At 40.6% G+C, this 26821-nt stretch overlaps 1 protein-coding gene across 1 annotated transcript in view; it reads left to right on the top strand.

Annotated features, from left to right (window-relative positions):
* Positions 1–6768: 6768 nt before the first annotated feature.
* Positions 6769–26821, top strand: part of EXTL3 (exostosin like glycosyltransferase 3) — a 151609-nt gene continuing 131556 nt past the window's right edge. Inside the window, exon 1 of the mRNA XM_072796104.1 lies at positions 6769–6907. The gene's annotated coding sequence lies outside the window, so the exon portion shown is untranslated. The remainder of the gene's footprint in view (positions 6908–26821) is intronic.

Here is a 26821-nt window from a genome sequence, read left to right as displayed (position 1 = left end):
CTGATAATTTTCCGCTCTAAAGTCTGCTTTGTCTGAAAGTAGGATAGCTACTCTAGTGTTCTATTAGTGTTACCATGGTATAACTTTTGCCATCTCTTGAAGTTTTAAAAAATATTACATAAGGGGCACCTAGGTAGCGCAGTGATTGAGTGTCTGCCTTTGACTCAGGTCATGATCTCAGGGTTCTGGGATCAAGTCCCGCATTGAGTTCCCCACAGGGAGCCTGTTTCTCACTCTGCCTCTCTCTCTGTGTCTCTCATGAATAAATAAATAAAATCTAATTTAGAAAAATAAAAATAAAATATTAAATGAAATCTACCATTGATGAAATTATTTCTTTGGAAAACATGATTACTCTTGCAGCATAGTAAGCTATTTTCAGTCATTCATACTTTAGTATGAATTAGTACATAAGATCCTTTTAAAGGTAAAGATAATTTTATGTGGAAGGAAATGGAGAAGTTGTAAGAGATTAAGGATCTGTAACTGAGACAGGGAGTTGGAAGCTCCATAGAAAGAAAGGAGAGGTAGTCGAATGTAAAAGGCAAATCTTGTGCTCTTTGAAATTCATGCATTTATGGATGCTTTAGAGCTTTCCTTTCTAAGTGAGTTTGTTAGCATTCTCCACTGAGTGTGCACTTGGATATGGAGAGGGAGCTAGGAACGCACAGAGGCTCCAAGGGATAACCTGGTGACACAATGGCTCCTCATAGGTCCATCTTAGAACTTGCTGTGGTTTCTCTCACTAAGCTTAGGAAATTGAGAGAAAGACAAAGTTGATCCCAGACTTATTCCCCAAGGTTCCTTTTTCCTTCCTTCTTTTTAGCCACATCCTCTTTTATCATCTTTAACCCCTTTTACTCAGACCGTATCAAGATAGCATCAGCATGTCTAGTTATACTCAACTCTAAGAAGGAGGATATTTTTTCAAAGCCCACTTCCTCTCAGTGTCTCAGGCTTGAGAGGATCTATCCAGGCAGGACTGGCCTTTCAGCCAAGCTGATTATATGTTATGTCTTGATGGTATGATTTTGAGGAGTGCCAGCAAGGTTGCCACATCCAAAAAATTATTTTCTATTCATGCCTAAAATTCCACCCTTAATGATTCACACCTGGTGCCTGGAAGGAAAAGACACAGAAAGGAGATACTGGCTGTTTACTTTCAATTTTGCTTCACAATAACCCATGACTAGTGTTATAAAGGGACTTTTTCTTTTAAGATTTTATTTGTAAGTAATCTCTTTACCCAACGCAGGGCTTGAACTCACAACCCCAAGATCAAGAGTCACATGATCTACTGACTGAGCCAGTCAGGCACACCTAAAGGGACTTCTAAGTATACAAATTGAAATGTCTTACAACTTTGCAGTTAATGCCAACAACATAAAATACAAAGCCTCAAGGTTTTGGGGCAGGAGAAAGAGAAACAAAGAGGCTTTCAGTGAGTATTTCTTAGGGGGAAGAATAGCAGCAATGAGCTGGGTTTGACCAAGTTCAGACTAGATCATACATTTAATATATTGTCAATTAAAGATCCTTGTTTGTATTCAGTATGCTCTATTACTTATTTTCATGTTAAAGCAGATGAAATAAAGTTGCATGCTGGCATCCTGCTGCCTACTTTGTCTTTATTGGACCATATTTATTGTTATAGTACAATTTGGTAGCTTGACTAAAGCTCTGCTGAGTGTTCCCATGACCACTTACTCTAATCTCTCTTCTCTTCTGTCTCCCATTCTTTTCTACTCTTCTCCTGTCAACCAATTCATGAGGATCAAATGCAGACCCATTTTTGCCACCCTTGGCCCAGGCCCTTGCTCTGACTCCTATTTTTGGAGTTCCTAAACAGCCTCCTCAGGCTCTGTTCCCTGTAGTCCTCCTGCTTTCATTTTGATAGTCCATCTAGGGAAGCCTGTCATTCAGTGGGGCAAAGTAGAAATATCCCTGGTCACAGTCAGGAGTTTTGGATTTGGTTTCCTGTTCCACCACTCTATGCATAAGGGATTCTCTGACATAAACAGAAGTTAACCAGGTCTACAAGAGAAAGAAGATCTTACCACATGGAGGGAAGAAGATGTGAAGAATATGCCAGTATTCACAGCAGCATTATTCACAAAAGCGCAAAGGTGGAAACAACCCAAGTGTCTATCAACAGATGAATGGATAAACAAAATGTAATATGTTTATACAATGGAATATTATCCAGCCATGGAAAAGGAATGGAATTCTGACACATGCTGCAACACGAATGAACCTTGAAAATATGCTAAGTAAAGGAAGTCAGACACAAAAGGACAAATATTGTATGATTCCATTTATATTAAATATCTAGAGTAGGCAAATTCATAGAGACGGAGAGTAGATTCAATGTTAGTAGAGGCTGAATGAATGGGGGTGTGGGGAATTATTGTTTAATAGGTACAGAGTTGCTGTTTATGGTGATGGAAAATTATGGGAATGGTGGTGATGGTTGCAGAATATTTTGAATGTACTTAATGGCACTAAATTTCTCACTTAAAAATGGTCAGGTTCTTTTGAGGGGGGGCACCTGGGTGGCTCAGTTGGTTAAGCATCTGCCTTCAGCTCAGGTCATAATCCTGGGGTCTGGGATCAAGCCCCACATTGGGGCTCTGTACTTCTCCCTCTCCCTTCCACCCAGCTCATGCTCTTTCTTTAAAAAATAGATTTGTTTATTTATTTTAGAGAGAGATGGGGTGGGTGGGGGAAGGGGAGGGGCAGAAAGAGTCTTAAACAGACTCTATGCTGAGTGTGGAGCCTGAGGCAGGGCTCTATCCCATGATCCTGAGATCAAGACCTGAGGCAAAACCAAGAGTCGGTACCCAGGTGCCCTAAAAATGGTAAGTTTTATGTTATATATATATATATTTCCACAATAAAAAGATAATTTTTAAAAACCCTAGGAATTCTTTTTTTTTTTAACCCTAGGAATTCAATAATAAAACTATAGATGTGACTTAAGAAGTATGGCATGGAAATAGGACTCACAGAACTAGGAAAAGAGCGAAAACTTACAGGGAACACAAACCTGAAGCCCTAGAATCAAGAAAACATAGCTTGTTTGGGAATGACAACCTGGATAAGGTGAAATTACCAGGAGCAGAGCAGCAGTTAAAGCTGGTGGATGAGGGAGTTAAAGCCTGATCAGGAAAAGCCTGTGTGCTGAGGGAGGGTGAACTTGATCCAGGAAAGAATTCTTAAGTAGGAGGAACATATGTGTGATGATCAGGTTTGCCTGTGAGAGAGCACTCTGGCAAGTGTGGGGGATGCAGTGTAGAAGAATGATATTAAAAGCAGAGTGGGGCAGCCCAGGTGGCTCAGCGGGTTAGTGCTGCCTTCAGCCCAGGGCCTGATCCTGGAGACCCAGGATCGAGTCCCACATCAGGCTCCCTACATGGAGCCTGCTTCTGCTTCTCTCTCTGTGTGTCTCTCATGAATAAATAAATAAAATCTTTAAAATAAGTAAAAAATAAAAGCAGAGTGATGAGCATGGACCCTGCCAGGTTAGGCTAGACAAGAATGAACAAGCATGGCTCAGGTGCACCACATACACCATATACAGGGCCCCGGAGGTCCAGTTTAAGTGTCAGGAGACCCACCTAGTTGCGTCGGTTTTCTTACCTGCCTTCGCACAAGCTTTACTCTGTTCTGATGGGGAGGAAGTCAATACACCTGGAGGAAGTCCATGTGGGATTTAGCTCAGGTGACAAGAATTATCTGTGTGAGTCCTGGAGGCACTAAACGAAATCTCTCTTCCTGGAAAGCTTCTACCAGAAAATTGGCCTAATAAGAGAAGCAAAAGAGGGGTGTTTCCCTCCAGTCTGAGAAAATTCTGATTGCCTCACCTGTGCCGTGAAGCTGCCTGTCCTACTTCTCCTACCCAGACTGGGTGAGCCTCTCTCAGCTGGGAAAGGATGCACTTCCCCCCTTTTGCCTGCTGTGTTCCATCTCCCTGCCCATTTCCCCTGCCCAAGTGGGCAGGACCTGGAGGCTGTGTGCGGACCCTGCTTCTTATTGAGTCACCCCACTGCCCATGGCTTGCCATTAGCACAGCTGGCCTGTTGGAGCCTCTGCTCCCAACCCACAAGAGCTGCCCCTTCACCTTTTACTGGGGTGCTCCCAGCTCTGGCTCCATGCCAGCAGCCTCCCAGCCTTGAGACTCTGTTAACCCAGTTACCTGGGGTTGGTGGTGTGCTGGAGCTCCAACTCTGCGTTCTGTGACCTCATGTTGGTAGCTTGATATTGGCAGTGGTGGGAGTATTTACACCGCAGAAATCCATAAACACCCCGCATCAGAGCTTTTCCTTCTGGAGAGCCAGTTGTCCTTTTAAATCAGTACACTGCTGACTGGGCTTCTGGTTCTTTCAGAATTTAAACAAACAGATCCAGAAGTATCGGGCAGCGCTTCATCTATCTCAGAGATCTTCTGGGTCCTCATCACCTCAGAAAGCAGGAGGCAGGGCTCAGTGAAAATTTCGAGCTTCTCATGCCACCTATGTGTTAAGGTTAATTGGAAGAGACTGGCTCGGTTCAGAGATACCACATTCCACCCTTGTAGGGCATCCTCCCCAAGCTGCAAGGGCTCTCATCAGTGTCTTGCCCTAAAGCTGAATTCTGCAGCAGGAGGGTATTTGTGTGTGCCCTCCAGTGATGGGGCTCCTGCTTCCTGTAATTCTCAACCCATATTCTTTCTGTCCATGTTCCTGAGCTTCAAATGCAAGGAGTCCTGCCCTCTTCCCAGGCATTTGGACACATCTTCAAGCCCTTTCTGCAGGAGGCTGGATACACCAGATATACTATTTATGGAGCCTCTAGGCTATTTTATCTCATTAACATCCCTGGTTTCAACTAAAAAGGCCGGCATGGTGTTTCAGGACAGAAGGAAGAAAGCTGCAATTAATTTGGTTTCACTACATTTTTCAGTTCTTAGGGTTTCGATACACGTGAGATTGTATACATTATACATCATACTATTGCTTGTCATTCAGCGGGTGCAGTTTTATAAGATTACATTGGAATCCTGTGATGGGTTGGATTGTGTCCTCTCTCTGTTCTCCCAAATTAACAGATTAAAGTCCTAATCATCAGTACCTCAGATCATGACTGTATTTGGAAATATGGTTGTTGTGGACATAACTAGGTAAAATGAGGTCATACTGGAGTAAGGTGGGTCCTTAATCCAATATGACTGGTGTTCTTATGAAAGGGGAATATTTATTTGAACATAGGCACACATATAGGAAGAACACCATGTGAATGTGAGGATGGCCATTTAGGAACCGAGAGAGTGGCCCGGAACAGATTTTGTTTCCCTCACAGCTTCCAGAAAGAACCAACCCCACTGACATTTTGAGCTCAGACTTCCAGCTTCCAAAACTGTGAGAAAATACACTTCTGTTTAAGTCACCCAGTCTCTGGTACTTTGTTACAACAGTCCTAGCAGAGAAAAAAACCTCCCCTGCTCCCTTCCACAATAAATTTATTTCCTTTTGTGTCCCACCAGGATTTGCAGACAAGTAAAATTATCATGGCTCACTACACCCTGAGAATTTTTTTCTTTTTAGACAACTTCTTTTTATGACTTACAGCGAGGTGAAACTGAAGTACTGCAGTGCCATCCCACATTAGAACTAGTCCCAACAATTTAGCAAATAAAAGAATCTTAAGACATTAAAGTCTATATTAAACTCTAGAAATAATTTACATTCCTCTAAAGTTTTTTTATATTTGTGAACACATGCATTTTCACATGGTTGGAATCATTGGCCATGTGGTTCCCCCACCTACTTTTTTTTTTTTTTTTTTAAAGTAGTGTCCAGCACAGCAGGCAGCCCAAGGTGGGATGTTAACTCAGAATCTCAGCTGATCAAGACCTGAGCTGAGATCAAGAGTTAGGCGCTTAATCAACTGAACCACCCAGGCACCCAGCCATGTACTTTCTTGTGTTCTATGTTTTTCATTTAACATTATTTGATAGAAATCATCCTACATAATGATACAATTCATATTATTTAAATAACTACATATTATTTTTGTACCTTTCACCTATGATTCATTTGTTATTTTCTAATTTTTCACTATGAATACTTTTGTATAAGCCACTTTTTTTTTTCTACTTCTTTTGAACTATTTCCTTGAGGTATACATGCTCAGTAGAGAAAGTCCTGGATTTCAGTTTCCTAGTTCCTGTTACATTTTTCCCCTCATATTCTCTAGACAGATTGAGCCCATCTGTGATTCTACCAGAAATAAAAATTAAGTGCAGATTTCTTCATAATCTTGACGTCATTCAGTCTTACAATTAAAAAAGTATTTTCCCTAGTTTAAAAAAGCTTTCCTTAGTCTCCCAAGTTCCTTTAGTTTGCAGTTAGGTCACTGCTAAGGGAGGGGGGCTTCGGGGACTTTTGAAGCATCTGGTTAAATTGTGATGTTTCACGGAGGTAAGGGAGACCTGCAGCGGACCCGGCTCGCGGGGGCGGCGCTGGGTGCAGGGCCTTCCTCTGGGCTGCAGCCGCCGCCGGCCCCGGGGCTCCCTCTGGAACTGCGCCCACCAGGGGTCAGTGTCCGCTCGGCTTCGGGCTCTGGCTTCCCACAATGCACCGGGCTCCCTAGTCCCCGCGCTGGGAGGTGACCGAGCTGCGGCCGCGGCGGCTGGAGCCCAGAGGGTCTGCGGGGCGCGGGGCCGCCGGCCGGGGGCGGGGCCTCAGCCGGGGGCGGGGCCTCAGCCGGGGGCGGGGCCTCAGCCGGGGGCGGGGCCTCAGCCGGGGGCGGGGCCAGAAGCCCGGAGCGCAGCTGTCGCGGGCCGCTGTGCCCCTCCCGCGGGCGCCGCCGGGGCTCGGCTCGCACCCTTCCCCACCTCGGAGACCTGTGCACCTGGCGCTGTAGCAAGGTAGGGGGGCTCCTCAGGACCATCCCTTTTTTTTTGGAGTGGGGGAGGTGTGGAGTCTCTTCTTGCTCAAACTGGAGAAGACTTAAACTGCCAAAATTTAGGCATGGAGCAGCCAGGTTGGCTCGCGGGGATGTGCTTTAAAACTCTTTTGTCTGCGTCCCTTTCTGGGCTCGCTCCAGGCTGCTGGGCTTTGGGGAGCCTGATTCGGGGGTCCGTGCCTGGGCAATTTCAAGCTCCTGGCTCATCCGTTCTGCCTTGTGTGTGGATGCAGACTCCGGGTGGGGTATGAATGTGGGAGCTCTTGTGTGGGTGTGGGCTGGGTTTCTTCGGATACGTGCGTGTGTGAGAAGTCGGGAGGATGTAGACGGGGGTCCCGGTCTGATTCACAGTGTGGATGGGGATCCTGAGTCCCCGCGGTTTCAGGTACCTGTGAGCGGCGTCTGTCCGGTGCGCCGCCCTGTCGCCTATCGGGACGTGGCTAACCTGTGATCTTAAGGCAGTAGGTGTCAAGTTCTAAACTGTCCCCCAGGACTTCTCAGGACACAGCTTCCCAGCAGTCCCCACTGCCACAGCCCCCTCACAGCACGGCTGACCCTAGTATGGAGATCCTACAATTTGACCTTTCCAAAAAACGAAGTTTGGCAGATTGAATGCCCTGGAATAGGGGGGCACCTGCGAAAGCTTGAGCTTGTTGGTGTCTGTCCTTCTCAGCCTGTTTCTGGGTCACACTGCAAGGCTCCATTCATTCAGCCTCACTTCCTGGTAATAATGTTCACCCTGGTAATAATGCCAACCCTGGATAATTTCAACCTGAAAGCTCCAGGCTGCGGTTCTAAAATGAAGTCCTTTTGCCCACATCTAGAGGCTCAGAAAAGCCCTTTCATCCTCTGATGTCTATCCCCAATGTAAAATATATTTTTAAAGATATATATATATATATATATTTAAAACCCCCACCCTGTTATACCCATTCCAATAATTGTCAATTGATTGATTTTAATTGTGAAATCCAAGCAGTTTCTTTTTTCTTTTTTAAAGATTTATTTATTTATTTATTTATTTATTTACTTATTTATTTATGAGAGAGAGAGAGAGAGAGAGAGAGAAAGCATGCAGAGGGAGAGGAAGAAGCAGACCCTGAGCAGGGACCCCAGGATCATGACCTGAGCCGAAGGCAGACCCTTAACTGAGCCACCCAGGTGCCCACGAGCAGTTTTATTTATTGTTTAATAATAAAGATTATAATGAGGAAAATTAAACAGTATATTCTTCAGGTGAACATGATCCAAATTAGCTCATCATAAAAGGCAGAAGGTAGGAAATCAGACAAACTTGATTCTACAACATTTCTGCCTCTGAGAACATTGGATGATTAAATTTTCTTTATTGTTCTTTCCAAATGTAAAATGCTATGAATGAACTTATTTCTCTTTTGCCGGACACACTTATTGATTGGAGATAACAATCAAAAATAAGAAAAGTCTTTCAAACTATTATCACCTTTGAAAAAAATATTTATTTATTTATTTATTTATTTATTTATCTATTTATGAGAGGCAGGGTTGCAGGGCAGAGGGAGAGGGAGAGAGAGATCTCAAGCAGACTCTGTACTGAGCATAAAGTTGCTTGGGATCTTGATCTTAACTACCCTAAGATCAGGACCTGGGACCCGGGGATCACAACCTGAGCTGAAGACAGATGCTCAACCACTGAGCCATCAGGTGCCCAAAAGATACACATCTTTAAAAAACTAAAAACAAGGAGAAAATTTGTCTTAATATACATCAGTGCTTCCCATCATGAGGTCCTCAGTTAGGAGCACTAAACCCAAAAGATAAAACCAAAATCTAGTTAAGTCATTAATCGTCACCAACACACATAAGAACTAGAGGGCACTAAAAAAAAAAAAAAAAAAAAAAGAACTAGAGGGCACTGTTTGAAGCTTAAAAGGAGCAGTTTAAGCAGGTGTTAAAGATAACTTTGCACAGTAGATTATAAGCATCAGTAAGCCCATAGCCCATAGCCTCAAGAGAGTCATATGGAAAGATACTGATACCCATATAAAGAAACTTAAATACAAATTCATGGGCTCACTAAAAATAAGCAGATCACATGTTTCCTACATCAACTGTAAATATATGCATTTTAAGTTACCATAAACAGTCCATTGGTTTTACAATCTTCCAATGTCCTTATTATTTTCAAAAACAGCATAGCTGGAACAGTTCTTACCTCTGAAGGAGATAAATTTAAAAATTGACCTCTAGCCACAGGCTGGAGTTTACAGCAGTTAGCACAAACAAGTGACTCATAATTTACTCCTTCCTTGAGCAAACATTTATCAAGCACCTACTAAATGCAAGATTGGACTCACTGCTTTAGTTCACTCCTAGTGAAAAATAGGCATAGCCCCCTTTTTGGGGGCTGTGTACTTCAGGAGCATACAATTACGGGCAGGATATTTCTCACCCATTAAAGAAGCAAAAGCATCTTTCAGAAGAACTGTGAAAACCAGAGGACCTCAACTTAAAAACACATTTTTTTTTTTGGAAAGAGAAAGGGATAGAGACAGTATCTTTGAATATATCTCCTTTGGCTTCTATCCCTTGTGGTGCTAATTAACAGCAACAACAAAACCTCCTCTTCATTAAATAGCATGTTATTAGAATTGTTCTAATAATAGAGTCATGTAATATGAGACTATTAGAAACAGTTATTCTGATCAACTCAAGAGTTAATCATATGTGAACTATTCCAACTTTATAATAATAAAAATACCACCTAATTTATTCATATTCACATATTTATTTATTCAATAAACATCCTAACACTGTGCTAACACTGGAAATGCAAATAATATAACCCCTGACTTTAAGAAGCTGATTTAGTTGGGAAATCAATCTACAGATAATTACAAGAAAGCGTGTTCTTGGTATAGTGATACCTGCTTCTGCTGCTGTGGGCTCCTACTCTGGTCTCATGGGGTCAGGAAGGCCTTCTGGAAAAGTCAATGCCTGAAATTCATATTAAAGGATGACTTTTAGGCAGGAATGGAAAAAGAGTTCTCCAGGTAGAGGGGACAAGTATGAACAAAATCACGGGGATGAAGTGCAAGATAAGAGGCCCGGAAAGACTAGGAATAAGAAAGACTGAAGAGAGAGGTAGGTGTCAAATTAGAGAAGGCCAGTAATGGTGAGAGGAGCCACTGAAATATTTAGTAAGGGAACAACAGGATCATATGTGCTTTAGAAAGTCATTCTGAGGCCTGAGCGAAAGCTAGACCGAAGAGGCCAGGAGGCAGGTGGCTGTAGAAGTGATTAGAAAACGATGAGGGCTTAGCATCTATAGAATGGCTTTCTCATATATTATTTCATTTGGGTTTTAGAACCCTTTGCAATCAGTAGGGTAAGATTAATATCTTCATTTTGTAAGTGCTTACCTCAGTGCTTTGAGTACATCATCCTCGACCCTTATAAAAACTCTGAAAATTAAGTATCATTAGGTCATTTTACAGAAGTTGATACTGAGACAGGGTGAGAAGCAGTTCCAGGTCGAGTGTCTAGTGTGGGATTCATTCTGAATAGCAAGTGGGTCCTCCTCCTCTTAAGAATGAGGCAAGACAACCCTTCCACGCAAATCTATATCCTTGAAACCCCTCTTGGAGTCAGCATGACAATGAGCCTGCAATGCCCAGCTTCCTAAGTGGTTCTGTCTCTGCATTTAAAAGTCCCATTGAACAAAACAGCTGGCAGTTCCTCAAAATAGTAAACAGAATTACCATGTGATCCAGCAATTCCAATTCTCTGTGTATACCCAAAAGAAGTGAAAGCAGAGTCTCAAAAAAATGTTTGGATGCCTGTGTTTATAGCAGCATTATTCACAATAGTCAAAAGGTAGAACAAGTCAGTGGACAAATGGCTAAACAAAATGTGTTACTCAGCCTTAAGAAGGAAGGAAATTCTGACATGGATGAGACTTGAGGATATCATGCTAAGTGAAATAAGCCAGTCACAAAAGAACAAATACTGTATGATTCCACATATGGTAGAGACAGAAAGTAGGCTGGTGGTTGCAGGCCAGGGGAGGAGGAGAATAGAATGTTTAATGGGTAGAGTTTTGGTTTGGGAAGATGAAAAGAGTTCTGTGGATGAGTGGTGTGAAGTGGCCCAACAATGTGAACGTGCTTAATGACGCTGAACTATACACTTAAAAATGGCTAAAGTGATCAATTTTATTTTACCACATACACACAAAAGTCCTACTGAGCATCATGTTATGGTCAGATGACCACATTCCAGAAACTTAATAAATTTGTGATAAGAAGACTAGGAAGTACAAGTCAAAACTCAAAGCGGACATGTTGAAAAACCCAGCCCAAGAAAAGAATGCTGGCTGGATTCCCAGAGGACAGATCACAGAAGTGTAAAGTTAGAAGGTTCCGGAGGCACCCACCATTTAGTTCAACCTCCACTTTTACATATGAGCACAGTGAGGCCCAGCGTCATCAAGTGACTTGCCCAAGGTGACAGAGCAAGTTCAGGCAAAGGGAGAATTCAAAGCAAAAACCTGGCCTCTGCCAGACATTCATGCCTGGGACTGACGGGGAAACTCTTTGAGCTGACAAAGGTGTGTTCTGGCCTTCTTTTTAAGCAGAGAGAGAAAAACCAAGCTTTCCATCTTGATCAGTCTTGCTGCAGTCAATTCATAGGATTACAATTACTGAAGAAAGTCAGGTGCTTAGAACTGATGTTCAGTTGCAGGCTTTGTCAAGGTAGCAAGGTGGGAAAGTATGATGAGTTAGAGTTCATTCATTCATTCAACCATTCATTATCAAATGCTTGAGGGCCTACATTGTGTCAAATATCTTTTCCAGTTTCCAGTTTTTTCATCAGGTAACAAGTGTCTGCCAGCTTTATTCTAGATGCTGTCCTGACAGTCGCCCTTGGATGTAAACTCTATATTAACCTTCATTGACTTACAGAAAGGTCAGTAGGGGAACAGATATAATTGGAGGGGAAGTGACATGAGGGGAAGCAGGAGGGTGGCAGATGCCAAAGAGAGTGATGATTCCGGTGAGGAAATCACACAGGGCTAAAGGATTCTCATTGGGACGTGTGTCTAGGGGCTGCAAATGCAGCAGAATGGGAGTCCTGCTCGTGTAATTGGCACAGACAAGTGTGGGAACTGCCTAAAGTTCTTAATGCCTGCATAGAGGATCAGTGATATCTACAGTGGGAACTCCAGAAGATAAACACAAAGAGTGATACATGGAAACAAGCAGAGATAGAGAGAGAGAGATGCAGAAGACCACGCGAGATGGAAAAGCCCTTCATGGGGCGTTATATTCATGGTATTACACCCCAATCGTGTGACCTGTAAGGATAAAGCCCGGTTGGCTCTTCACAACTGTGTGCACAAAGGTGAATAGAGACTTTTTCTTTGAAATATAATATTTGGAAAAAAATCCAATATTTGGACTTGCCAGCTTTCAGAAGACCTTAGGTATAGGATATGAGGTAAAACAGGGCTTAAACAATAAGGCACTAGGGTAGTTTAGTAAAACAAGGGCAAGATTTGAAACCACTTAAGAAGGAAGGGGACGTTAGGAAAGTCACAGTCCCTCACATAGAGGAGACACACAGTATATTCTATGTAGATTTGAAACTGTAAAAGATAAAAGTGGTCATAGCAGTGAAGCAGAAATAGATTTTACTAGGTACCTGGGATGAGATGCTTTGGCATGGGTTTGGCTGTATGCTTCTTGGAAGCCATAAAAGGAAACAGGTTGGGTTATATCATATTCTTATTCTGGCAAGATAAAATATACAGATTCAACTATAGAGAAGACTTTTTTTTTCTGTAACTAAATTCAAGGAAGGATTTATCACATGGGCTCCCTTGAATATAATTTTGAAGCTGTAGACAATATCTCCAATACCATTTTATGGTCAACTCTGAAAACGTCACCCAGATGAATGGTTTTTATTGCAACAACACTCTTAGCTTTGCGTAGACACTACCTGGAGTTGTCACTGAAAGTGTATTTTTCTGTCAGAATGCTACTGCAGTAGGATCCCAGGAGAGTCACTTTCAGGAAGTTACCAAAGGATGAGTCACCAGAAGAACCTGGGGAAATGGGCCGAATCGGACACCTGAGCAGGAAAAGGCTTAACTGTCCGTTGAGCTTAGTCATCTTTACTGTCATAGAGAAGACTATCCCTTGGCAGGAAATAAGAGCTAAGTGGTCCAACAGGCATTTAAGCTTTGAAGCAAGAATAGAATAAGCCTGTGCTACTCTTGACACAAAATGGCAGACTCCAGGGATGATAATTCCTGCTGCTCTTGGGTAGACCAGCAATTAACAAGCAGCTGGTGAATTTACTCTACGTAAACTAAACAGGAAGTGATATAGTAGAAAGACCATGCATGGACTTTGAAGTCAGATAAATCAGGTTCAAATCCTAGCTCTGCTACTTACTCTCACAAATTACTTAATTTTTCTGATCCTCCATTGGATTTTAGTATCATCCTTTTATGAGTCATTTTAGTGATCAGAGATAAGATGTATAAACAAAAATAATAATAGCAGTTAACAATTATTGATGCTTACCTCAGATGCAGCATTATGTTAAGTGCTTTACCTGCATTATTTTGTTTATTCTTCAAAGCAGTTCTCTGTGGTACATATTACCTGGCACCTAGGTGCTCAACACATGGTCAGTATTAGTATTATTAGTATCAGTTATAATAATAGACAAATTAGATAACAGTGGAAGAGACCATCTTTGCCTTGGGAATTAGTTCCTGGAAAAGGGGTTGGCAAACTCATCCACAGGCCAAATCATGCCCATATCTGTTTTTGTATAGCCAGTGAGCTAAGAATGGTTTTTATGTGTTTCAATGGTTGAAAAAAAAACAGAAAAATAATATTTCATAACATATTAAAATGATATAAAATACAAATTTCAGGGTCTGTAAATAAAGTTTTTTTTTAAATTTATGGCATTTTATTTTTTTGTAAATAAGGTTTTATTGGAACACAGCCATGTCCTTTTGTTTACATATTGTCTGTGGCTGCCTTCATGATACAACAGCAGCGTTGAGTAGTTGTGACGGAAATATGTATGGCTGACAACATCTAAAATATTTACTAAGTTGCCTTTTACAGAAAGTGTTTGCTGATCCCAGATCCAGGTGCCAAGGCAGTTACAGATTAAAAACTTAATCCATTTCAGTGTAAGCAAGGCTGCCCAAGAGTGAATAGTAAGAGATGGGATCTAGAAGGAATGAAACTCCATTTGGCCTTGTGTTTGGGCTACTGGACAAAAGGTGCAATAGGCTGTTTCAGTGCCAACTTGGATGGGTTGAGGAGAGAAAGCCTGGGATAGACCATCGATCTATGAGCTTTATGACCAAAGCTGATCTGGGGCTGGAGTCTGGGACCTGTGAGCTGTTCTTTTTTATGCCTTTGTATGTTTGCTTTGTGTTTTTGTGTTTGTTTGCTTTTCTCTTTGTGTTCAACAAAACTTCTCTCTTAAAAATTCTAATCTTATCCAGTTTAAGGGAAGGGGAAAAAATACTGTTTCACACTAGGACTAGGATAAAGTCCAAGCTCTTAATGTCTCAACTACTCTTAAGCTCTGTAGTGTCTGGTCTGGTTCCTTCTCACTTGTTGAACTCATTTTCTGTCCTCTTCCTAAGCTCGGTGCTCCATTCATGCTGTGCAACTTACAGCCCCCAGAAGTAAGCCTATTCTACATGCCATGCTTTTTAATACTATGCTGTTCTGTTTTCCATGCTCCCTCATCTTCCCTTCCTTTTTTTTAAATAACTTTTTAATTTTTATTTTAAAAAGATTTTATTTATTTATTCATGAGAGACACAGAGAGAGAGAGAGAGGCAGAGACATAGGCAGAGGGAGAAGCAGACTCCATGCAGGGAGCCCGTGTGGGACTTGATCCCGGAACCACAGGATCATGCCCTGGGCTTAAGGCAGGTGCTAAACTGCTGAGCTACCCAGGGATCCCCTCACCTTCCCTTCCTTGGGAAATCCTCATCCTTCAAGACTCTGCTAAAATATCACCTCCTTCATGAGGCCTTCCTGACTCTTTCTGCTGAAGAAATGATCACTCTCACATTTTTGCCTTCTACCTCCTATCACAGCACCAGTCCCTCGGTATTTACTTAGGCTACAAATTCTTCAAAGTTAGAAAAGATGTAATCACTTACTTCTGGGACATTAACCTCAGTGTGTGAAGGCTAAGGAGAATCAGAGTACTCTAAAGGAGGAATGAACTTTCTAGCTCAAGAAACTGGAAAGATAGGTAAGAAATGAGGCAGATAAATGAAAACCCAGGCAAGGAGGCAAGGATGGCAAAGTTCCTGCCTGGTTTTCTGTTTTTGTTTGTTTTTCCTTTGTGAAGAATATTGAATAATTCTGCTTAGGAGATACCCTCAACCCTAAAAGGCAAAATACACTATTCAGAGTATTAGTATCATAGCTTCCTGCAGATAGTTATCACAAGATCACATTGTAATTCAGAGAAGACACTTCAGGAAGGGTTGAGATAATATGGTCCCCACAGCATATGATAATGATAAAATGTGGCATATGGACAGAACTTGGATAGATAGCTAAGTGGCTGGGAGAGGCCATCTTTCAATGCAGATGTCTCATGTGAGTTTTTATCACTCTCATCTGAAACTTAAGAGTTGACACTGCAAGGCAACCTTATCAGTAGCCTTTTGGTGTTTGGCATTTGGTCAACCCAAGGGTTGTGTCTGCTCTTAAGAGAACTGTTGCTGGTAACTTGGATCTCTTCACTGGGCTGCCCCTAAGATCTCAAAACCTTTATTTTGCAAGCACAGTTTGAGTTTCGATTTGTTTTGTAAACCCAGATTCCTTCTCCTATTCCAGCCTGCTGAATCTTATTGGCCACTTTGCACTCTTGTCACACCATTTTGTGATAACTTCCTGTGGTTTCTCTTCATCATGTTGGCAGTTTATGATGCAGAAAGGCCGAGGGTCATATCACAAAGCTTAACAGTTCCTCTTTTAGATTTAGTAATGAAGAGTATTCCAGTACTAGCATTTAAAAAAATTTATAAAAGAGATTGTTTTATAAAGGTCTCTTATGTAAATCAGATGTCTCAGAAAGCAAACTTTCTTTTAGATTCCATTCTTTCTTTGACTACCAGATTTAGGTAAAACCACGGAATGGTCTCTCTCATCAAGTGAGCCCTTGTAGCTCTATGTCAGCTCTTTTTTATTTTCCTAGTCTCTCTCCTTTTCTCCACAGCAAGTTTGCAAACACCTTTCATTCTCCTTAAACCTCCCACCACCAAAGTTTCTGCAAAGGACCATGCCTGCTACTTCATGGAGAAGATAGAGGCTGTCCAGTAGAAACACCTCAGGTTCCTGCTGCCACACGAACTAGTCTGGTTAATTCTGCGTGTATCCTCTGCTCTTTCTATACAGTCCCAACTCAAGAGATATCCATCCCTTGGGTTAGGGCCAACTTTTAAATCTGTGCCTGGGCTGGTGCTCTGAACCTTCTCCCCTCATCCCTCAGGGACCTTTCTCAAGGATTGCTGAGTCCTTCTCATTAGCCTGTATATATATGTCCCCATCTCATCCATCTGAAAACCTCCTCCTCTTCACACCTCAACTTCTTTTTATTTATTTTATTTTTTATTTTTTAAGATTTTATTAATTTATTCATAGAGACACACACACACACAGGGGCAGAGACACAGGCAGAGGGAGAAGAAGCAGGCTCCATGCCGAGAACCCGACATGGGACTCAATCCCGGGTCTCCAGGATCACACCCTGGACTGAAGGTGGTGCTAAACTGCTGAGCCACCGGGGCTGCCCTTCTTTTTATTTTTTAAAAAGATTTTACTTATTTATTTGACAGAGAAGAGAGATTGAGAGCACATGTAGGTGGAGCAGCAGGCAGAGAGAGAGAGAGAAGCAGGCCCCTCACCAAGCAGAGAGCTAGACTTGGGGCTCGATCCCAGGATCCTGGGATCGTCACCTGAGCTGAAGGTAGATGCTTAACCAACTGAGCCACCAGGTGCCCCTCACAACTCAGCATCTTAAATTTAGAATCGTTTCTATTCTACTTCCTTATCTCAGCATCTAGTTCCCTTTAGTCTGTCTTGTATCCTTGTCACTCCACTGAAACTGTCCTCACAAAGGCCACAAACTACTGTCTTGTTGCTAACCTCAATGCATTTGTCTTATCTCTCAACAGCATTTGACTTTACTGACCACACGCTTCTTTTTGAAGAACTCTCTTCTCGGTGCTGTACTTTCCAGGTTCCTTTTTCTTCTTGCTTTCTTCTTGGGCTCTTCTTCCTGTGTCACCTCTTCAATGGTAGTTATACCCTGGGCTCTGTACTCCCACTGTCTCCACTCTTCCCAAGTTTTTTTGATTCCAAGCAAGTAGGACCCCAACTCAAACTTAACAATCTACCAACCAAACCACCACTACCACCACCACCAAAAACCATAGTCAAGGAAAATACATTGATTCATGTGCCTGTAAAGTCCAGTGGTAGAGCTGGGATAGCTGGTCCAGAAATGTAAAATAAGGACATAAGGAGTAGCCTCATTCTTCCTGCCTCTTAGCGTTGTTTTCGTCTGTGTTGGCTCCATTCTCAGGCAAGTGATGGCACAGTGCCTGCCAGCAACTCCCAGCTTATATCCAATCCTCTTAGCAAACAATGGAAAAATTTCTACCCAATTTCTTAATCTGGAATTCTAGGAATCATTTTTTGACTCCTCTTCCCCCACTGCTTAATCACCAAGTCCCATCCCAACTTCTAAATCTCTCTCCCTCCCTGCTGCTGGTATTTCAGTTCAGGTCATTACCACTTTTTGTCTAAAGATTCCTGCAACAGCCTCCCAGGGATTTTCTTGATTTTTTCTTCATATCACAGCCAAGGTCGTCTTTTTTTTTAAAAAAGAATTTATTTATTTGTTTGTTTGTTTGTTTATGTACAGAGGATGAGTGAGGGGGAGAGGAAGAGAGAGAGAGAGAGAGAGATATTGAGAGAGAGAGAGAATCTTAAACAGGTTCCATGCTGAGTGCAGAGCTGGATGCGGGGCTTGATCTCACAACTAAGATCATGACCTGAGCCAAAATCAAGAGTTGGACACCTAACCAACTGAGCCACCCAGGAAACCAACCAGACTAATCTTTTAGAAATGTTAATCTGATCCTATCACTTGCCTATATAAATCTTTGATGACCCCTGCTTTGGTAGGAAGTTAAAGGCAAAGCTGCCTGTTAGATTCTGTAAGCACTTGGGTGGTATGGCTCCTGCTTACTTCACTTTTCACTTCCTCCCTTATTCCAGGCAGTTCAGCCACAGATGCCAGATTAGCCACCTATCTCCAGCTCTGCACCTTTTCACATAGTGCTTCCTCCTCCTGGACCATGTCCCTCTTGAGCCCCTCCTCATGACCCCTGCTTACTTTCAGTTCACATTAGGTATAACTGTACTTAGAAAAGCCTTCCATACTGTAGTATGTACATATTTCTTCCTGTTAGAACATTCTACTTCCCCATCTTAGCAATTATAATACTCTATTGTAATTGTAAAATCATCCGTATCCCTCAGCAGACCATAAAGTCCCTGAAGGGAGATATTTCCCTTGTTTTGGGAAGTATCCCCAGCATCAGAATAAGACACCCAATAAATATTTGTTTGAATTGTGAAACAAAATGGGGTATTGTTGTACTAGGAGATTTTCCAGTTTTCTTCTAGATTTTAGAATCTAGATTGATTCTGTAAACTACTGGAAAATCTAGAATACAATATCTACTGCCTTTTAAAAAATGTGCTTTTTGGTCCTCCTTAAAGAATAGTAGAGTTTCAGAACTGAAGAGAGTCCTAGTTATCACCTGGCACTATTTCACTTCATTTGGTATAGCTCAAAGGGACTAGAACTTGTACAAGCCCCAGACCTAATTGGACTAGAACTCAGAGCTCATAACTTTCAGTCCAGAGTGGTTTCTTCTTCCATGGTATCATGATATCAGCACTTTTAACAGACTAGTGTAGTATGATTTTTATATTAATTCAGAGAACTCTTACTGCCTCTAGCTTCACATGTTTTATATTTTTAAATGTACTTACTGATCCTGTACATCTCCATAGATTCCAACAACTGTTTTCATCTCAGGATGAAAACTACTCCCTGGTCTGTAGAGGCCCAAGTGTCTTCTGGAGTCCTGTTCTCCCAAGTAGGGTTGATCATGGGTGCCATTGGCTTTCAAATGCACTGTCCACAAAAAACTAGAAGTTACACACTGGATTCAGTTGCTTCACTGCTTTTGCCTCAGAAGGGTAATTACTGAGTAGATGCCATCTGGATTTGATCTGTGGAACACTCGTGTAAAGGAAGTAACAGACTTCTGTTTAACTTGTGTGAACTCTGTTCTCCATTGCCTCTCTGAGGCTTACTGACTGATGTCCATTACAAAATAGGAGCTTGAAAAGAGAATTGCTTCTGTGAAAACCTAGTTGAGGTATGGAAAAGACTGAATAAAAATAACTTACTAAGAATAATTATAATAGAATTGGATATGGGTAAGGGGTGCCTGGGTTGCTTAGTTGGCAGTGTCTGCCTTCATCTCAGGTCATGATTTCAGAGTCTGGGGATGGAGCCCCACATTGGGCTCCCTGATCAGCGGGGAGTCTGCTTCTCCCTTTCCCTCTCCCCCTTCCGCACTTCCCCCCTTCCTCCGTGCCACATGTGCACACTCTCTCTCTCTTGCAAAGAAATATGTAGAATCTTTAAAAAATGAGATATGGGTGAGAAAACACATATTAGGATTGTTAATTAAATATTATTTAATTTAAAATTTTAATTATTAACAAAATTTTTTAAACTTTAAGGAAACCAAAAAATGGAGCCACTTAACCAAAGCATTATGATATTCCAGTTAATGGACCTATTCCAAAGAAAGCTCCTTGATGGTTCATTCAGATATTGTGCATAAATATTCTTCAAGCATTAATTTAAAATGAAATGTGCAACATATCTTTTGATTATGATGCCCTGCTTCTCAAGGTCTAGAACTAACCCAACATATTTCATTTCTTCTAAATCTTATTGTGGGGCCTCATGCAACGTTCTGCATATGCCTCTGATGATGGAATTTTATTTCCCTAACTATTAGTGGGGTCAGCTACTCTCTTTGTTTCTTTCTTTTTTTGACTGGCCATGCACTTTTATTATTCCTATTTGAAAAGTGACTGTATTACCAACTAGTCTTTCTTACTCTGGGTCAACATTATTGTGTTGTTTTCATCTTTACTCCCTTCTTTGTAACTTGCAGACACTGTTGCTTCCAAAAAAGGAGAGAGAGAAATGGAATATATAAGATGTTCAATCAACCAGTCTCTATCAGGAGCTTGGCATGTATTTGTAGCTCTTGATACTAAAACAGAAACTAAAAATGAAGTGAAAGACAAGTTAAAATATATTTAAAACACATGTTCGGGGATCCCTGGGTGGCGCGGCGGTTTGGCGCCTGACTTTGGCCCAGGGCGTGATCCTGGAGACCGGGGATCAAATCCCACGTCGGGCTCCTGGTGCATGGAGCCTGCTTCTCCCTCTGCCTGTGTCTCTGCCTCTCTCTCTCTCTGTGTGTGACTATCATAAATAAATAAAAATTAAAAAAAATAAATAAAACACATGTTTGTGCTTAAATACAAAAATTCCAAATGCAACCCTTTGACCCAGCAAGTCTACTTCTGGAAATCTATCCTATGGAAATAATTAAATTCATGCAAAAAGATTTAGCTTTAACATGTTCAGCTCACCCTTGTTTATAATGGAGGAGAATTAGAAACAACTTGAATTTTGAGCCATGAGGACTTAACATATAAATACAAGGGGATTCCTCAGCTAAAAATAATATATTTACTTACATATAAAGATAGTTACATTTTATTAATTAGAAAAATGTAAGCTATAAAATGTATACAGTTTCATCCCATTTTTGTAGAAGAAAAATATGCAAAAATGACTAGAAGTTTATACAAACATTATATGGTGGTAGTGAAATTAATTTTTATCTGTTTTAAATTTTTCCACAATAGACTTCTATAAAGTTATTTTATATGACCTTTTTCTTGAGAAGTAACTGATTATAAATAAATATGGAAATATTTGAGGTCTTACGAAAAGGAAAGGGTTACTTTCTTGCCTTGATATTGTTTTTTCCTAGATGCAGTGGACTCAAAATCAAAAACTAGGTTAGTTGGAGTCTTGTGAAGAGAGAGCAGTGACTTGGGTTCTATTTCTAGTTTACTTATTAATTCTCCTGATAACCTCGGGACATTTATTTTCCAGCTTTTTGTCCAGTAACTCTCTCTGTAAAATGTGGAAAACTTCCTCATTACTACCCCAGCAGAGATATTGGAAGTATCATTGGCCTCCACTCCTGGACTGGAACATGGTCAATCTTTGCCAATAAGCCATAGATACACATAATAAACACTAAATTAAGAATAAACAATTTATTGTAAAATTCATAAGAATTCACCTGGCTACCCAAGGTAACTTATGCTAACTACTCTGAACATTGACTAAATTGTCAAACTAATTCTGAGCCATTATTGATTAATGAATTCAACAAACATCTGAAAATTTACAGCCTGGATTCAAATCCCGGCTCTTCTTGGGGAAGCAATTAATTTCCCTGGGCCTCAGCTTCCTCACGTATAAAATGAACAGTATTGTTGTTATAGAGATTATAGGACATACAAAATGTGTAATGCCTAGCACATCATAAGCTCTCAATAAATGTAACTATTCAGTGCCTAATATGTGCCAAATACTGAGATTCACATTCATTCATTCAACAAACATTTATTGTTTAGTATGGGCCAGAGTTATAGGTCCTTGGGTCACATCAGTGAACAAAAGAGACAAAACAAACTTACTTGTTATCGTGGAGTTTACATAAGCAAATGCAAAGATTAACTAATACATGGTAGTCCAACCCATGGTTATTGGGTAATAAGAATTTATATTATTACTATTAATTATTAATAAGTTATTTGCCAGCCACTGTATAAGAGATTTTCATATATAATCTTATTTTCTCATTAACCGTGTGAGGGAGGAATTATTGTTATTTGATGGTGTGGAAACTGAGCATGAGAGATGTAATATAAATTAAGTCAGGAAATAAGCAGAGGAGTTGGTATTGGAACACACTTAACTACCACAACTCCCTACCTTCTCTTGGTGAGTCATTCATTGGTGGTTGTTATTTTTGCTTATGGTTCTTTCTTCACAGTCTTGGCAACACTTTTTGATCAGCAGTAAGGAGCTCCAAGGAAACGAAATTTGAGTTTTCCTTATTTTGTATTAAAATACTTAATTATCTCTGCAGGAAATGCTTGGAGAGGGAATAAGTGACTCTCCTCCATGTGTAGAATAGGGGTCACAATTAGAGGGAGAATTGGGAAATACAGCCTTGAGAGAGGTGCATGGATGGGGTCTGGGGGAGACTCCCAGGGGAATTCCCTTGATACTGATCATCCTACCAGGAAGGAAACAAAAAGTTGATGCCTCTGGTTTGTATCTTATGGTGTTGCATCATCTACATTTCCTGGCTCCTTCAGCTCTAAATCTCTCTTGTCCTCTGCAATTGCCCAACTATCTGGAATGTTTATGTCCGCAAAGTCATGCTGGATAACTACTGCTAGGATTTCAAAAATTATTATTATGAAATATTTCAAGGACCTAGAGAAGTATAAAGAACATAATGTACTCACAACTGTTTGGTCAAGTCTTAATATTTTGCCTTTTTTTCCAGTTCCCTTTTTTAAATAAAAAATATGAGTGTAGCTGACACCTCCTGTGTACCTCTCCCCAGTTTCCCTCTCATCTCTTCCTCCCTTGCAGAGGTCCACTGTTCTGAATTATCATTATAGTGCATGCTTTTGTCCTGTCACTTGCTACATATAAATGCAAATGTGTGGATAAATACACATGATGCTCTGGAGCACATTTTTTTTTAAAGATTTTATTTATTTATTTGAGAGAGAGTGAGTGGGAGTACAAGCAGGGGGAATGGCAGAGGGAGAGGGAGAAGCAGAGGCAGGGAGCCTGATGCAGGGCTCCATCCCAGGACCCTGAGATCATGACCTGAGCCAAAGGCAAATGCTTAACCCACTGAGCCACCCAGGTGCCCCTGAGGCACATTGTTGTAGCCGTGTCCTTGTCTGCATGGGTGGGAGTTTCTCTAGCAAGAGAAACTGTTTGTCTAGTGCTGCAATGCTCGGTCATAGTGAATGCACACTAATGGTCAAATTTCTCTCCACGATGGTTGTGCCATTTGATGGTATGTGTGACAGCTTCTGCTTTTGCTCTGACTTTTAAAATGGCCAATCTGATGCATGTGAAATGATCTCTCATAATGGTTTGTATTTTCCTTATAAAGAGGCTAAACATTTTTTCATGTGGTTATTGGTCATTCGTGTCTCCTCTTGAATTATTTGTTCATATTCTTTGCTTTTTTGTCTGTCATGTTGTTCTTTTTTATATTGGTTGAAGTAGTTCACTGTATATTCTGGTTACTGATCTTTTACAAGTCATACACTGTGCAGAGATCTCCAAATCTCTTGCTTGTCTTTTGCTTTGTTATGGGGTATTTTGATATACAGACAAGTTTAATTTGAAGACAGTCAAGATTTTATAATCTTTATTATTTGTAGTTTCAAGTATTATTTAAAATTTTTTCTCTCCCACTCCAAAATCATATGTATATTTTTCTTCCTAAAATTTTTTTCAAGTTTTGATATTCACATTAATCATGTAATCCATGTAGAGTTTATTCTGTGATTGGTATCCACTAGGGATCCATTTTTCTTTTTCTTCCATACAGAAAATCAATTGGTCCAGCACCTTTATTATAAAGTCTATTCTTTCTCCACCAATCTGTTATGTTTGTCTGAAACCTAGTTTCCATACAGTAGAGTTTGTTTCGGAGCTTCTTCGGTTGATTGATCTAGTTGCCTATTCCTGCACTAATAGAACACTCTATTAATACAGTAACTTTTTGTACATCTTGATATCTCACAGGGAGAGGGGGCCTGGTTGTTTTTACTTTGTTCAAAATTATTTTTTTGTTATTCTTAGTTCTTTATTCTTCCACTGAGTCTTAGGATCAGCTTCTGTTGTACCAGAGTGATACATGTGTTACAATCAGTGAACCTATTCTGATGCCTCATTATCTTTCAAAGTTTATAGTTTTATATCAGGGTCGTGAGTTTTGATAAATGTATAATGACATATATCCACCATCATAGTAGCATCTAGAATAAATTCACTGCCCTGAAATCTTCTTTATCTCACCTATTTATCTCTTTCACTTCTACCCTTCCCTTTGCCCATTTTAAAAATTAATTAATCGATTAATTAATCTTGATTTTATTTATTTATTCATGAGAGACACAGAGAGAGGCAGAGACATAGGCAAAGGGAGAAACAGGCTCCCCCCATGGGGAGCTCAATGCAGGATTCAATCCCAGGACCCCAGGATCATGACCTGAGCCAAAGACAGATGCTCAACCACTGAACCACCTGGGTGCCCCCTTTGCCCATTTTAAAACTGGGTTGTTTCTGTGCTGTTGGATTTTAGGAGTTCTTTATTGTGAATATTAAACTTGTATTGGATATATGACTTGTGAATATTCTCTCCCATTCTATGGTTTGTCTTTTCACTCTCTTGAGAGTGTTTTTTGATGCACAGTTTTAAATTTTTGTTAAGTCCAGTTTATCTATTTTTTTCTTGTGTTGTCTGTGCTCTCAGTATCATACTTAAGAAACCATTGCCAAATCCAAGAGCATACAAATTTGCCCCTATGTTTTCTTCTAAGAGTTTTATAGTATTACTTCTTAAATTTAGGTCTTTGCTTCATTTTGACTTACTTTTTGTAAATGGTGTAACATAAGGATCAACTTCATTCTTTTGCATGTGGCGATCTGGTTTTCCCAATACCATTTTTTTTAAATTTTTATTTATTTATGATAGTCACAGAGAGAGAGAGAGAGGCAGAGACACAGGCAGAGGGAGAAGCAGGCTCCATGCACCGGGAACCCGATGTGGGATTCGATCCCGGGTCTCCGGGATCGCGCCCTGGGCCAAAGGCAGGCGCCAAACCGCTGCGCCACCCAGGGATCCCCCAATACCATTTTTTAAAGAGACTATTCTTCCCCTTTAGAGAGGCACCTTTATTGACATCAATTGATCATATATCCACGGGTCTATTTCTAGGCTCTAAATTTTATTCCAGGGATCCCTGGGTGGCGCAGCGGTTTAGCACCTGCCTTTGGCCCAGGGCGCGATCCCGGAGACCGGGGATCGAATCCCACGTCAGGCTCCCGGTGCATGGAGCCTGCTTCTCCCTCTGCCTGTGTCTCTGCCTCTCTCTCTCTCTCTGTGTGACTATCATAAATAAATGAAAAAAAAAATAAATTTTATTCCACTGATTTATATGTCTATTCTTATTCCAGCACTACAGGCTTGATTACTATAGTTTTTAAATAATTTTTATTTATTTATTTTTAAATTTATTATTATTTTTAAAAGATTTTATTTATTTATTCATGAGAGACACAGAGAGAGGCAGAGACACAGGCAGAGGAAGAAGCAGGCTCCTTGCAGGAAGCCGCAGGGAGCCCGATGTGGGACTCGATCCTGGGACTCCAGGATCATGCCCTGAGATGAAGGCAGAAGCTGAACCGCTGAGCCACCCAAGCATCCCCTTGTAGTAAGTTTTAAAATCAAGTGGCATGAATTTTCCAAATTTATTCTTCTTTTTCAAGGTTATTTTGGCTATTCTGGGTTTCTTGGAATTCTGTATGAATTTTTAGCATGGGGTTTCCATCTCCAGAAAAAGGTCCTTGGGATTTTGATAGAGACTACATTGAATTTAAATATTGCTTTGGGTAGTATTATCATCTTAACAACATTAAATCTTCTAATCTATGAACATGGAGTGTTTTTCTATTTATTTAGAACTTTCTTTCAAGAATGTTTTACATTTTTTCTCACAGATTACTTATGTTGGTTGTTTGCTGGTAATTGCTAGGAAAAAATAGCAAATCTCTATAATACAACAGAAGAGGTTTTTTTCCTGAGATGTTAAGTCTTATAAATGTTACCTAACATGATAGAAAGCAATGTAGTATTACTTTTAGTACCAGAATTGATTTCCCTAGTAATGATGATTTTTTAGGATTCTTGAATTAGGAAAAAGAGATAGAAACTTCTCTGGTTTACAAATTCTCAGGAGATTTTGTTGACCTCATTATTCTCAGTAGGTCACAAGAGATTCGTTTCCTCTCTGTTGAATTTGACTAAAATAACAAAAAAAAAATTTAAGGAAGATTTTCTTGTTAAATCCATGTTCAATAATGCAAAACCTTCCTTAATTCCATTATCTATCATCATATTCCTGCTGTAATCTATATCATATCATAATGTAGGACAAAATATTCAGGTGTTTGATCTGAAGCTCTATCTTCTGTCTCGTATCCCAAGTTAGTTGTAATCCTAAACATTTACACTTATTGGCACATGCCACAAACCTCTCCTACCCCATCCTTAAGTTCATAATATGCTGTGAAAATTACTTAAGTTACTCAAATTTTACTAGAATATTCAGGGAATTAGCATTCTCAAGCTTTTCAGTCTCCTTAAATACAGAGTCTGGCTATATCCAGTCCCAAGAAAGAGTGACTCCTTTTCCCTTCAGATAACTTTTTCATCAAACCAGTGCTTAACCAGGAGAACCAAGAGCTACTATTTAGTCAGACCTTTTAGGCTTAGAGGAAAAAAATGGCAGATTTTTGTTTGTGAGCCCCAGGAACATGGGAG

The sequence above is a fragment of the Canis lupus genome, chromosome 24 (genome assembly GCF_048164855.1).
Source record: "Canis lupus baileyi chromosome 24, mCanLup2.hap1, whole genome shotgun sequence".
In the NCBI taxonomy this organism is placed as follows: Eukaryota; Metazoa; Chordata; class Mammalia; order Carnivora; family Canidae; genus Canis; species Canis lupus.
Note: the sequence above shows the minus strand (reverse complement) of the source record. Positions and strands in the feature narration are given on the sequence as shown.